The 13,595-nt window shown below is 37.8% G+C and overlaps 1 protein-coding gene across 2 annotated transcripts in view; it reads right to left on the bottom strand.

The window, feature by feature from the left end:
- Pde4b (phosphodiesterase 4B) overlaps positions 1 to 13,595 on the bottom strand; it is a 546,203-nt gene that overhangs the window by 235,974 nt on the left and 296,634 nt on the right. The gene's annotated exons all lie outside the window — the stretch shown is intronic.

Consider the following 13,595-nt stretch of genomic DNA (forward strand, 5'->3'; position numbering starts at 1 on the left):
TTTATCTGAGAAATCAACTCTATTATTTGAAGGTTTGTCTACCTCTTGATGTAGAACCTTAAGTACCTTAGTCTAGCTAAAGGTTCAGTTTCTTCATCTTTGAGGAAGAGAGAATCGCTGAGTCTGTGCAGGCAGCTATGACAAAACACTACACATAGAATAGCTCATAGACAACAGGAATTTAGTTGTCCTAATCATAGAGGTTTGGTAGTCAAGGACCTGCTTTCTAACTGGAAATGGTGCATTCTTCCATGTTTTCATGTGGTAGAAGGGATAGGGCAACTCTCTGGAGTCTCCTTTATAAGGGCACCAATCAAATTTATGTAGTCCTGGCCTCTTGATGTAATCGCCCCCTAAAGATCCCACCTCCCAGTGCTATGGCCTTAGTGATTAGGTTGTGTGATATTGGAGGATTATGAATGTTCAGATCACAGCAGTTCATAATAATGAGAGTTCTTACTTTGCAACATCATTGCAAATATTAGACAGAATTATATACATAATATGCTCAGCATAGAATCTAGCTTCAAGCAAGTGCTTAACAAATGTTAATTATTATCTGTGGGTATTCAATATAATCAATGCATAATTTATGACCTCTCTTGTCTTTTTCTCTTGATATTTTAAACTAAGATCTTTTAAGAACCTCTAAAACCTGTTGATTAGAGCACTAATAATAGCACGTGGAAATGAACTCATGTTTATGTGTTTTAAAGGAGAAAAAAGAGAGCACTGGCTGACGGAATGGGGATCCCTGCTAATCCAGTTACAAGTGCCACTAAGACAGACATCCAAGAGACATTTCATGATTAGCTGCCTCCTTTTAAACTGATGTTTGTGCTCTTCATTCTCTCTGAGCAGCTGGATAATCTAATGCCAAGAATGAACATATTAGGGAGTACCACAATGCGTATTAAATGCAAGTGTGAAGGGTCTCAGATTAGGAAATGATTAAAACTTAGGGCAGTTACAACAATTTTGTACTCACTTATCCTGATGAAGCCAATTTTTGTTTTATAAATCATTAGATATTTTCCAGCTCTGCGGGATAATGTAAATTGTTGTTTTCCTTCACAAAGTGCTAGTTAAAGTAAAATCTTATTGGTAATTATAATTGTAAATTGATCACCAGCTTTGAAATATCAAATGCAAATAAAGCCGCTCAAAGCATAGGACATCTGGGGCAGGCTAGCAAGGCAACTCCTAGCTTGTTCTACAGAGCAAACTGTTCTGGTTGGGTAAACAGATTAACCTTTTTGGATGCTATTCACACATTTGATTCAAACCCTTGGGGAAAAGCACCTTTCAGGGCCAGAGAATTCTAAATGCAAATTGTGTCTCAAAAACTCCACATTGAGTGAGAAAAGAACAGTAAAGAGCCTTGACCATTTCAGAAGCTGCCAGCAGCATGTACTGGCAAACTACAGTCCCACTAGATTCCAAGGTGGGAGACCTGGATTGAAGTTCTGTTGTGTTATTTATTCCTGGTGGTATCTTAGGGCAACTCACCACATCTCTGAGTTCATTTTCTTTGGTAAAGTGAGAGGAATGCTACTTCCTCCACAGAGCTGTCATGGGGGTTGTTACTAACAAACATGAAGCATACTCCAAAACAGTTAAAAATGATCAAATATAATGAGGCTGTATGTTGGTGCTAAAGGCACAGGATGGAAACAGGAGATTGAGTAGACAAAGGGAAAATGCCTCATAAACAGCACACAGCCTTCCTGGTGAATCTCGTAGACTCACACACAGGTGAGCCATCTTTTCAGCCTTGGGCGAATGTGCCCTCCTTGCCTGTGACTGTTACCTTGACTATGCTTATGAAATGGGAACCTTCATGGAAGATCAGTAGACAGACAGTAAATCTGATTATCTACTTCAACTGCTAACCTAAGGCATGTTTTTACAACCGTGTTTTTGTGGTTATTTAACTAACACAGTAGACATTTTCCAGTGTTCCCTATCATATTGGTGAAAAACAATGACCCACTTCTGTTGTCCCTACAGCCTGAGGAAACAGTTGTCCACTGAATAATTTCTTCAGTTTCATAATTGTGAATAAAAGCTTGAAATGTAAAGAATAAAATGAAATGAACCAAGAAAAATTGATTGAGAGCTTGGGATTCTAAACTATTACCACTTCTGCTTGGGATCCAAATTCCAGTCTTTGTGGTTCTGAAGGAGGCAGTCTTAACCTCTGAGCCATCTTTTCAGCCTTGGGCAAGTGTGTCTTTGAAAGAGCTTGGGACCCTGGAGCTTCTCTCTCCTTTGGTCTCATGGCTGCTGTGAACTGATCATCTTCCTCTGATCCACATGCCCACCATAATGTTCTTCTTTAATATAAGCCCTAAAACAAACAGACTTGCTCATGAGCTAAAACTGCTTAACCCTGCATGAAACTTTTCCCCTTTGAAAGATGATAACTGCAGGTGTTTAAGTACTATGAAGCAAAACTCACAAACTACCTTGAACTATATGAGAGACATTTTATTGTAATGGAAATGATGTAATGTAAATACCAGTCTATAGCTATAGGTACTCATGTTTATAGAAGCATTATTCACCAAAGTCAGAAAGTAGATGAAGGCAATCTCTATGAATAGCTACATGGGTGAGCAAATAACAACTACGATTCAGCTTTAAAAAGGAATGGCATTGTAATTCATGTTACTGTACAGCTGAATTTTGAGAACACGGTACCAAGTAAAATAAATAAAATGCCAAAGAAAAATTTTGAATTAATTGCATGTCTATGAAATATTTAGAGGAGTCAAATTGCATAGAAACAGCATGTTGAAGCATGGTGGTTGTCATTTGGAGTATAGTGGAGAAAAAGCACAGGAATTAGGGTTGGGATGATAAAATATCCTGGAAATGGATGGTGATGACAGTTATACCATAATTCAAAAGTACTTGTGTCAGTCAATGATATACTTAAAAATGCTTAAAATGATTTAAAAAAATGCATGTGATGTTTACATATTTTACCACAATTGAACAGAAATAGATATCAATTATTTTAAAATATACAGGATAATTATTTTTAAAACTACTTCAAAATTTATACCATTTATGAAATTGTGTGTGTGTGTGTGTGTGTGTGTGTGTGTGTGTGTGTGATGCTTGTGTACCACAAAGCATGAGTACAACTCAGAGGACAACCTGTAGGAGTCATCTCTCTCTTTCCATCACATGCGTTCTGGGATTTGAACTCAAGTTGTTAGGTTTAGCCTCAGGCCCCTTAAACTGCAAAACCATTTCACTAGCTCCATAAAAAGGCTTTTTTTAATTAACTTTGGGAATCATGCCTTTCCATGATGGCAAGAATTATGTTTGTCTTACATCTCTGTGAAGACAGTACATTTTCATCACATTATCATAAGCAAATAATCTGAAAGGGTTTTATAATATGGTTTAGTCCTCATGATGACGTTCATGGTTTTTATTTGTTTCAATGTAACTTTCAGCTCTGTCCAAACTGGCTGTCATAGTCAGCTTGTGACCTATCGAATCCATGTGTCAGAAGCCTCTAGTATAGGGATAATGCTGCAACATTTTAATACAGTTCCTCACGCTGTGCTGACCGCCAACCACAAAATTATTTGTGTTGCTATTTCATAACTGTTATAAATTCTGCTACTGTTATGAATCATAGTCTAGATATCAGATATGCAGGATATCTGGAATGCAAGCCCCAAGGAGGTCATGACTCACAGGTGGAAAAACACTGCTCTATAGTCTACCTCAGTTCTCATCAGAGAGGTGAGAAACATGGCTGACATAGTGTGAGAACAGCAGGAACTCCCCACCTCCTAGTTGCTTTAATAGAAACAGGCAATCATTGAACTGACTATTTTCCGTGTATAAAGTTCTTCCATTCTCTGTATATCTCACTCAATTGTTTTCCTGACAACCTCATGAAGTAGACATGGTTGCTATCTTAAATGTCTCAGAGAAGTCAAATAGTGTTCTCAAGTTCATCCAGACACTATTGTGTAAGCAAACTGACGATACAAGTGGTTTGATTTCAGCATCTACACTTTAGCCGCCAAGCCTTTTCACTCCTCTACCACAAGGACCATGCCACGTATGTTCTGGATGTGATCACACAGTCACATTGATGGCTTGTTTAGGAGCAAACAAACACATCTGTGGAGTCTGTCCCATATCTGCCTGCTTCTACTTTCTCCAAGACTGGACATCTGTAATGAGGTATATATAACAGCTCTCTCCCAAGTTAGTTAGAGCTGCCTTGATTGTAGATAATAAGGTAGTAAAAATATTCCACTTCCTAGAAATACCCCATTCTTACTCTTTCATATGCAGAAGAACAAGTCTTTATTCCTTCAGGCTCTTATCAGTTTATACCCTTTAAGAAAACGAAGGCTCAGGTAATGATTGAAAAGTCAGGATCCTTTCCCCATGCTATGCATTTTTGAAGATTTACAATGCTTTCGCTAGAACAATTAGATTTTATCATACTAGGCCCTGCTGTACTGCTGGGAGTTTACATTAAGCCTAATACTCAACTGAAAATATTGACATGAAATTACTTGATCCTTTTGCAATCAGACAAATCTTAGAAAGTCTTAAACTTAGCTTTGCCTTTAAGAACCAAAACAAAAGAAACAAAACCTTACAATATTAATGCAGCCTTTAAATTCACCTACAGAACTATTATCTCAACGATGTTTTATATTCTCATATATAATTGGATAAGTTTCAGAAAAGAAAATTATTCTAAAATGCTCCCAAGACATCTGTGATCTGTCTCAGATGTATTTCCACCATGACAGACTAAAACAATTTCTCAGACACTGTGTTCTATCAACAACGCATTAATTACCTCATCTTTTAATGACCAGGACAGCAATTAGCAAGGGATATTGAAGTATCTTGTTAATTTAAAGTAATTCAAATTTTATTCAGTGCCCACCATCGAGACTGCAGTCAAGACACTGATAGTATAGCATAATGAAATGATGTCAATAGTATAGGAATAGGGACTCTGTACATGGCCCAAGGTCTAACTTAAGGCGAAAAAACGAGATTGGGCCAGTAATCTTTATTATACTACAATATTTATATTGATTGGCTTGTTTTCCTGTGGACTACACAATATGAACTGAGTGTAAGACACGGATTGCTTTGGTTTTCACTGAACAACCAGGGCTCCTCTCCAACTTTATCAAGTTGAATCAGTGTCTACTGTATCACTGCCAGTAATCAGGAAAACATTCATTTCATTCTGAGAGGATCTCTCCATGTCAGCCTTTGTCTCTCTGTTGCAGTTTGGGGAGCAGGATTTTGCTATATAGCTTAGATTGACTTTGAACTCATAGTCTTCCTACCTTATCTCATGGAGGAAGAGAGTAAAAACATTGGAAACACCCATTTCATAGCTGCATCCCAGGTCCTTGAGCTCTCAAACGGTAGGCACATAGAGAGGAAGCCAGGTGATGCCTCTATGTGACAGACTGTCTTTTGTGCATTTTTTTTTTTTTGGAGCTGAGGATCGAACCCAGGGCCTTGCACTTGCTAGGCAAGCACTCTACTACTGAGCTAAATCCCCAACCCCTCTTGTACATTTCTTATGCTCAACAATCTTGATGATATTAATCCTTAGGGGAGGAACTTTGGTGGCTCTTTCATGGCAGGTGACAAATTTTAACAAAGTCAAGTTTGCAAACATGAATACTCTTTAGTCCTACAGCTAAGCTAAGTACTTTCGGGGGTTAGTGGTTTTACTTTATCACCAACAGGCTTGTCAGCTGTAGAATATATTATTCTCATAAAGAACTAAGGGATAATTCCTTTTATATAACCAATTTCCTGAAAAGGAAACTGTGTGGTATTCTCTGGCCCATGGACCATGAAGAGGTAAGTGTTACTATTGAAATTTTATTTTAGGCATGATCCCTAGTAAATTGGATAGGTGGTTTCTGAGTTCCAGGGTTAGCAGTAATTAACTTCATGATCATAAAAATACACTTGGACTCCAGGAATCGCATGGGTTTTCTCACCTATAAAATGAAGAAGTGTCTCTGAGTGAACCTGTAGATTCCTTCTGTATCAGTTTTTTTTTTTTTTTTTTTTTTTTTTTTTTTGCTGGAGCCTGAGGACTGAACCCAGGGCCTTGTGCTTGCTAGGCAAGCGCTCTACCACTGAGCTAAATCCCCAACCCCTTGTTTTGCTTTTCAAGACAAGGTTTCTCTGTGTAGCTTTGCACCTTTCCTGGAACCCACTCTGTAGCCCAGGCTGGCCTCAAACTCACAGGCCTGCCTCTGCCTTCAAGTGCTGGGATTAAAGGCGTGAGCCACCACCACCTGGCTATATCAGCATTATTCTAGTAACAAAAGACATGTGTTGTTTTACGAAATAATTTTGGGTGTCAATTCTAAACACATGAAAAGAGGCATACTTTGAGGCCATTCTAACAGAAGCTGCCCAGAGATTTTCATCTATGTCCAAAGTATGTGATTAAAAGGCTTTTATGGTAATTCCCAAAACAACAAAGATGCCTAGTGTAACAATACCATGTTCACTAACCCAGCTCATCTTATGGTCTTATGGCAAAATCAGTCTTAGTGCTTCCCATGAATTCATCCCACGAGTGGCAGCTTCTTATTCTCAAAATCGAGTGTTTGGGACTAGCCATACCTTCATAACACTTGAAAATGAATATTTTTCTGAAAACATTAGAATAAAATTCCCACATTTAAGTAAGAGCGCTACTTCAAGGCAGATACAGTTTCTTTAAAACAAACCCTAAATGATAAACGGTATTTGTATATAAGCCAACTGGTGCCTATTAAATTTAAGTATTGACATCCTGGAGAAAAAAAAAACTTAACATTTGAGTAAATCAATGGGTCTAGGCATCTTGACTCAGCAATAATGCTTTGAGGGAGTACAGGTAATTAAATTCTACACAGAGGTTACTCTGATCACAGATAATGGTAGAGTTAAAACTTAACAATCCCTAACACAACTGGATAGTAGAGGGAGATTTTAGCCAGACACTAGCAATTTAAGCTGAACTTTATTAACATTCAGATTGTTCACATACTATTTTGTTTATTTACTAATTCATCAGCAAATATTTGTTAAACTTAGGTCATTACCACTTCTGCACCAGGACTTAATAAATTCTTCTGCACACTGTAATAAATTTATAGGCTCAAGTCCAAGTCAACTAGAATACAGCTCAGTATGAGGTATAGGGAGGAGGCAAAATGAAGATATGGACACAGAACAATGAAATCCATGAAGAAAACAAAGCAGATGAAAAGAATAAAGTAGAGGGGCTCAGAGATTAAGAACACTGGTTGCTCTTCTAGCGGATCCAGGTTTTGTTATCAGTACTCCCTCTGTAGCTCAATCCTAGACCTAGGGGATCTAGTGACTTCTTTTGGCCTCCAGGGTACTAAGCATGACATACATGCAGGCAAAACACCAATATCCATACAAGAAAAGAAATAAAGCTTTTTAAAACAGTAAAGAGCAAAGTGGAAAAAGGACGCTCTGATGAAGAAAGGTGGCTAGCAAAGGCCTCCGTGAGGCAGTGACATTTAAGCAAGAGCTTGAATAAAGTAAGGAGTGGGGTAGGAGACTGTCTGCATGAGGTACTCTGGGGGTGAGGGGCTGATGAAGGTGAGAAAGATGTCTGCATCAGTAAAGAATAGAATTATGATTTTAATATGCCTCCTGCTCACTGAAGTATTGAAAAAATGAAAAAATCAACAATTAACTTATAATTTACCAATTTTCTGAATACTAACTTTTTATCTAATATTGTCAAACCTGAAAAAAAAAAAGCCAAATTGTGTTCTGATATTGGCTTTGAAATACACTTGCTATTAAAGTCACATGAAAATGCATTCCAGCGATCTAACTGGACATTGCATCATTTGATCTGTAGTTCCTTTTGCTTGTGCTCCTCTCATACTCACACGTCTGGAGACCATCCTCCTTTTCCGTCATCTGTGAGATCAACCTTATAAAACTGCGATAACATAAAGAAAGAGGTGGTAGCACAACAAGGTAATATATATATATATATATATATGTCCAAACTACTAACAATGTGTTGAATGGCATATGACTTCTCAATTTTAAGACTTTCAACAAGCTAGGGAGCAGAAGTGATCTAGGTATAGACTTAGTTTTAGGGGCTTGGAAGAAATGAACTACACTGATCCCATTCCTTGCGTCCAAGTGTGTATGTATTTGTGTGTGTGTGTGTGTGTGTGTGTGTGTGTGTGTGTGTGTGTTTCAGCAGGAGGTATTGTATATTTTTGTATGGCTTAATAAAATTAAGAGCATACTGCAGAAATAGAGCTGGGTGCTGGACAGCTTTGTTGTTGTTTATCAACTTGGCACAAGCTTGAGTCACCTGGGAAGAGAGAACCTCAATTGAGAAAATGCTCACACCAGATTGGACTGTGGGCAAGACTGAGGGGTATTTTTTTTTATTAATGATTGATATGGGTGGGACTATCCTATGGGTCAGGGGCAGTACTACCCTAGGAAATGTGGTCCTGAGCTGGTAAAGAAAGCAGGCTCAGGAATCCACAGTGAGCAAGCCAGTAAGGAGCACTCCTCCATTGCCTCTGATTCATGTTCTTGCCTCCAGGTTCCTGTCTTGAGTTACTGTCCCCACTTCCCCCAGTAAGAGTGTGACTTGAGGCTTATAAGATAAAATAACCACTCTCCTCCCCAAACTGCTGTTGGTTGTGGTGTTTGATCACAGCAATAGAACCCCTAACTAAGACAGATGGGAAAGTTAAAAGAAAATGCTTCAATAAAAATGTTTTAATGTTGTAATTTAAAACACAATCAAACCTTTAGATAAACATTGAGAAATGGGCACATTCAGTAGAGTAAATGGAAGTCCTTTCTTGGGTGTGAAAGTTAATGTTCTTACTCTTGGAACCTAGAGAGAAAAAATTTTAAAATAACCTCTTGAAGAATTACCAGGAGCTCTGGTATTTTGAACTGTGGATGAGAAGGAAAAATCAGGTTGCATGTTTAATGTGCAGGTTTTAAAGATAATTCTTTCAAAGTGAAGGCTTCCAGCCATGAATGAATAATGAAATATATTAGCCCTCCTACCTAAAAATCACAGTTAACCAATAGAAGCATAATTCCAGCCACAAATATAATTTAAATATTCTACTAGCCACACTCAAAAAGAGACAAATGAGGTAATTAATAATCATTTTATTTAATGCATCAAAATATGGTTCAATATGAAGCAAAAAGTTATTATTGGATATGTTTAAATTGAATATGTTCTTATATTTATATCACAACTTGACTAGAGCTGCCCACATGTTAAAGAATAGTAGATATATGTCGTTTTGAACAGAATTGTCCTTATCATGATGATGCTATTGGTTAGGTAATTGAATATTTGCAAAACCTTGGAGGATTATACAGTTAATGTTAGCAGAGTTTAAAACAACATCAGTTATGGTAGTTGATTTGTGTAACAGTTAATGTAAAAGACCAGTCCTCACATATTTGGAAGCAACACCCAAGACAGAGAAGTAATATAAAAGCAAGGTGATAAACAATCCCTGCAGGATGTGTGTGTGTGTGTGTGTGTGTGTGTGTGTGTGTGTGTGTGTGTGTGATGCATAAATATTTTATACATGAACCAATCTCAAAATTTAAAGTTTAACTATAGTAATATCACAGATTCATAAATAAATATTAATTGACCGGTTTTCTGTAAGTTTTCACATTACTAAGTCTTTTCCACATTTTAACTCTAGAAAGGTTCACCAGGAAGCCTGCTTTTTCACCTGGACATTGCACTACTAACCATGTGATCCGGTTCCTCTCAACTTGGTTTCCTCTCTATTATTAGAGTAATTGAACATAAGATTAATTCATATACTCTGCCTGTTGTGTTACAGTCTATACCACTCTTTTTTCCTTACTATATAGTTTTGCAAGGATGAGTACCCAAACTTTGTAGGTAAGGAAACCATGTCTTAGAGAAGTTAAGTAACTTGCTCAAGATTGCAATATAGTAAACACAGGATTCTGCTTGAAAGGAACATTACATTGAACACCATTGCCTCTCACTGTGGAGTTTAAACTAGATGTTCCTGAAAGTTAATGATTTCATAGAGCACAGAGTAGTAATTAAGAACTCTGATTTTAGACAAAGCATTAGCTACCTCTGTTTTGTCAGGCTGGACTTCGGAAAAATCTACTTTTCCATTTAGCCTCAGTTTCCCCATTCTGTCTAAATACTACAGTCCTGGAGTCATACTGCATCAATTCATTACCTAGTTATCTGTGACCTTGGAGACTTAGGAAACCCTACTCTTCATGTTCCTCAGTTTTGAACTTATGAAAGAGAGCATGATAGCTTGGGCACAGGATGTAGGACAAGCTATGCTGCTGTGACTTAAACATATACGCTGATAGCCAGGTCTATAAATGTTCATCTTTGTCACTGGATTCCAGGTTAGTTCAGAGACCTCTTCAAATGAGATATTGGGCAACCAATAGAAAACCCCCTTTACTCAGATATCCTTGCATAAACTATAACATAATCTTGAAGTTTGTAAATCATGAGAGTGACTTAATGACCAAATGCTATTACTGAAGTTACTTCCCATCCAGATGTCAAATTAAACAAGGTCAGATGTGGATTCAACTTCATGGACTTGTCAGGTAAGTGAGTGACCTTTGAATACCTCTTCTTTCAACAATGAAAGAAAGCTCATTTATTAACTTGAAAAATCATTAACCACTCTTTTTGTTTTTTATTAAATCTTGGGTGCATCATTCTTCCAACCTCCCAAGTCTGTGATGAGTTTCAGAGCCTATCAGCTTTTTCTTCTTCTGTCTTGAGCTCTCTTCCCTACATAAACATCTCTTAGCCATCCCTGATTCTGATCTTACTCCCTAGGAAGCCTTTCCTAGTTCACTCTTCTTCTCTTTCATTTGTTTAACTTCATGTCATCTCTCACTCCCAGGGTGTGGGAGCATTATAAGACATTATAATGTGTGTTCTGTCTGTTTCCCACAATGCCAAGGGTGTTAATCAGTGGAATTTCTGTACTATTTAGGAGTGTACCTGGCACAGAGGAGGCTTTCAATTGCAAACTTACTGAATAAATAAATGAGCATCAGAGGTCTAAATGATTTCTGGGATCCCAGTTCTCATTATTTCACATTACATTATGAGTGTGACCTGCTTTGTTTCTACTCATCTGGATGCAGATATAAATATGTCAAAATTCAAGTCCATCCATTTCATAATGGTTGTTATGCATGGGGTTTCAAAGATGAGGCAATAGTTAGTTGAACAATTGTATAAACAGGTTTCTATTACAAATGGTAAAAGGAAATGTTTACTTCAGCCACTCTAAGTTTAGTGTTGCCCATTCCCTGGAAACCTAAAGTGAGCAGATGAGCATAAACCTTGCCTTCCTAGTTGCCAAGGGCCAGTCATCTTGATAGCAAGACCCTGACCCAAATGGCCTCACAGAATAGTACAAATGTAATATGTTACACACACACACACACACACACACACACACACACACACACACACACACACTAGCCAGTTTTAGAGCTAAAGAAAGTTCCTAGATCTCAATCTGTCTCACTGGTATAATGTCATCCAGAGTGTTTTATTTATAGTAGCTTTAAATATATAGTATCTTTTCCTCAGCCACTCAGTATTATAAAAGAGGAGAGGATAATACCTACCTTCCTGTGAGGTTGGCTGTCTATAAAGTATCTGCTGTCAAATCATCCTCAATCAATGCTGTTTTCTTCTCCTTCCCCTAGTCCCAGGCTTTATGTCTGGCTATAGGCCACAGGCTTCCAGTCTCCCTGCCTAGATTACTGAAGCTCCTATTTGGCCTACAGTATTCCCTGTGTTGGACCCTTGCCCATTCTGATAGTTAATTTTTGTCAACTTGGCACTGACTAGAGTCACCTGGGAAGAGAGGTTCGCAACTGAGTAGGTGCCTCCATCAAAATGGTGTGTGGGATTGTCTGTGGGGCATTGTCTTGATTAATTATGGATGTAGGAGGGTCCAGCCCCCTGTGGGAGGTGCTACCCCTGTGCAGATGGGTCTGGATTATATAAGGAAGCAAACTGAGCAATGTTCCTTTTTGATTCCTGCCTCCAGGCTCACTCTTTGAACTCCTGCCCTGGCTTTCTGAGATGATTGCTGGTAACCTACAAGCTGAAATAAACCATTTCTCTCCCAGTTGGTTTTTAGTCAGCACGTTAACACAACCAAGATGCCAACTAGAGCATTCACTAGTATTGTCTGTCCAAATGCCCCATTCACACTGTGAGCTGTGTTCTTCAACTATCCCAGCAATCCAACAATTGCCACCTCAAACCAAGTTTTTAGATAATTTTAAGTATGCTTAATATAGATTGAGGATATTTAATCAGATATTGGAATTCCAAAATGCTCCAATATCTAAAATATTTTGAGTTCTGAGATGAAGAATAAATAGAAATTTCCACATCTGATCTCATACAATAGGCTGCTGAAAAAGCACAGGTCCACAAAAAACAGTGTATCCAATTGCCCACAGCTCATGCCTACAAAGTATATAAGAAACATGAGTGGATTTAGCCTTTAGACTCAGGTATCCCAGAGATACCTCATCACATATGTGCAAATATTCCAAAGTCCAGATAATTCCAAATTCAAAACATCTTTGGTTCTCAGCATTTCAGGTAAGGGATACATCTGCACCATAAACCCCAAGTCACAGATATACTGATGTTTTGATTTTTTTCTAAGTTGTTCTGGTAAACGCTCCTCAATCTGGTCCCTAAGATCCCTATGGCCCCTATGAGAATCATTCTCAACTGTCTGAAATATGTTCTCTATTAGATCTTTTAGATTAAATTTGTCCCCAAATGTTTCCATAGGTATTATTATAAAGAGTTAATAATTACTTAATGGGTTCAAGCAACAGTCCTCTCCAGTGTCACTGAAGTCTCTAAAACATGCTTGATTAGCAAAGACATCACAGTATTATGGAGTCATTTCCTTGAGCAATTAGACCTCTTCTGTCTTCATGAATAGTCTGTCCTGCAATTTTAAGTGTCTACATTTTATCTACTGCTGACTATTGATAGAAGTTCATTAGAAGACAGGGGGAAATGAAGCATTTTCAGGAATGAAAAAAAAAAAAAAAAAGACCAGGTATATGACAAAGACCTGGAAAATTGTATATATCAAACTTATGCTTTTATTTTAAAATATCCATATGATCATTTATTAGTATTATTAATGCCCACAAGGAGATATTTCATCCTTTTTAGACACTCAGCAAGCAGTAACCTGAAATTTTTGGAATCTCATTCTTTAGGAGGGCTTTCTTCTGTGCTTTTGAAGTTGCCCACAAGAGTTATGTCATTGCTCATAACCAAGGAAACCACAGGAAACTTGGTTGCTAGGAAACTACTGAATTGTCTCCATGAAGATCACCACAGTAGGCTTGGCTTGAATAGAACAGATGTTAGGAAAATAAAATCATGAAGTTGCAGTTACTTTAAAAAAAAAATCCTAGGATGCCTCTTTAATTGCCAG

This window comes from Onychomys torridus, chromosome 2 (assembly GCF_903995425.1).
Source record: "Onychomys torridus chromosome 2, mOncTor1.1, whole genome shotgun sequence".
Taxonomy (NCBI): Eukaryota; Metazoa; Chordata; class Mammalia; order Rodentia; family Cricetidae; genus Onychomys; species Onychomys torridus.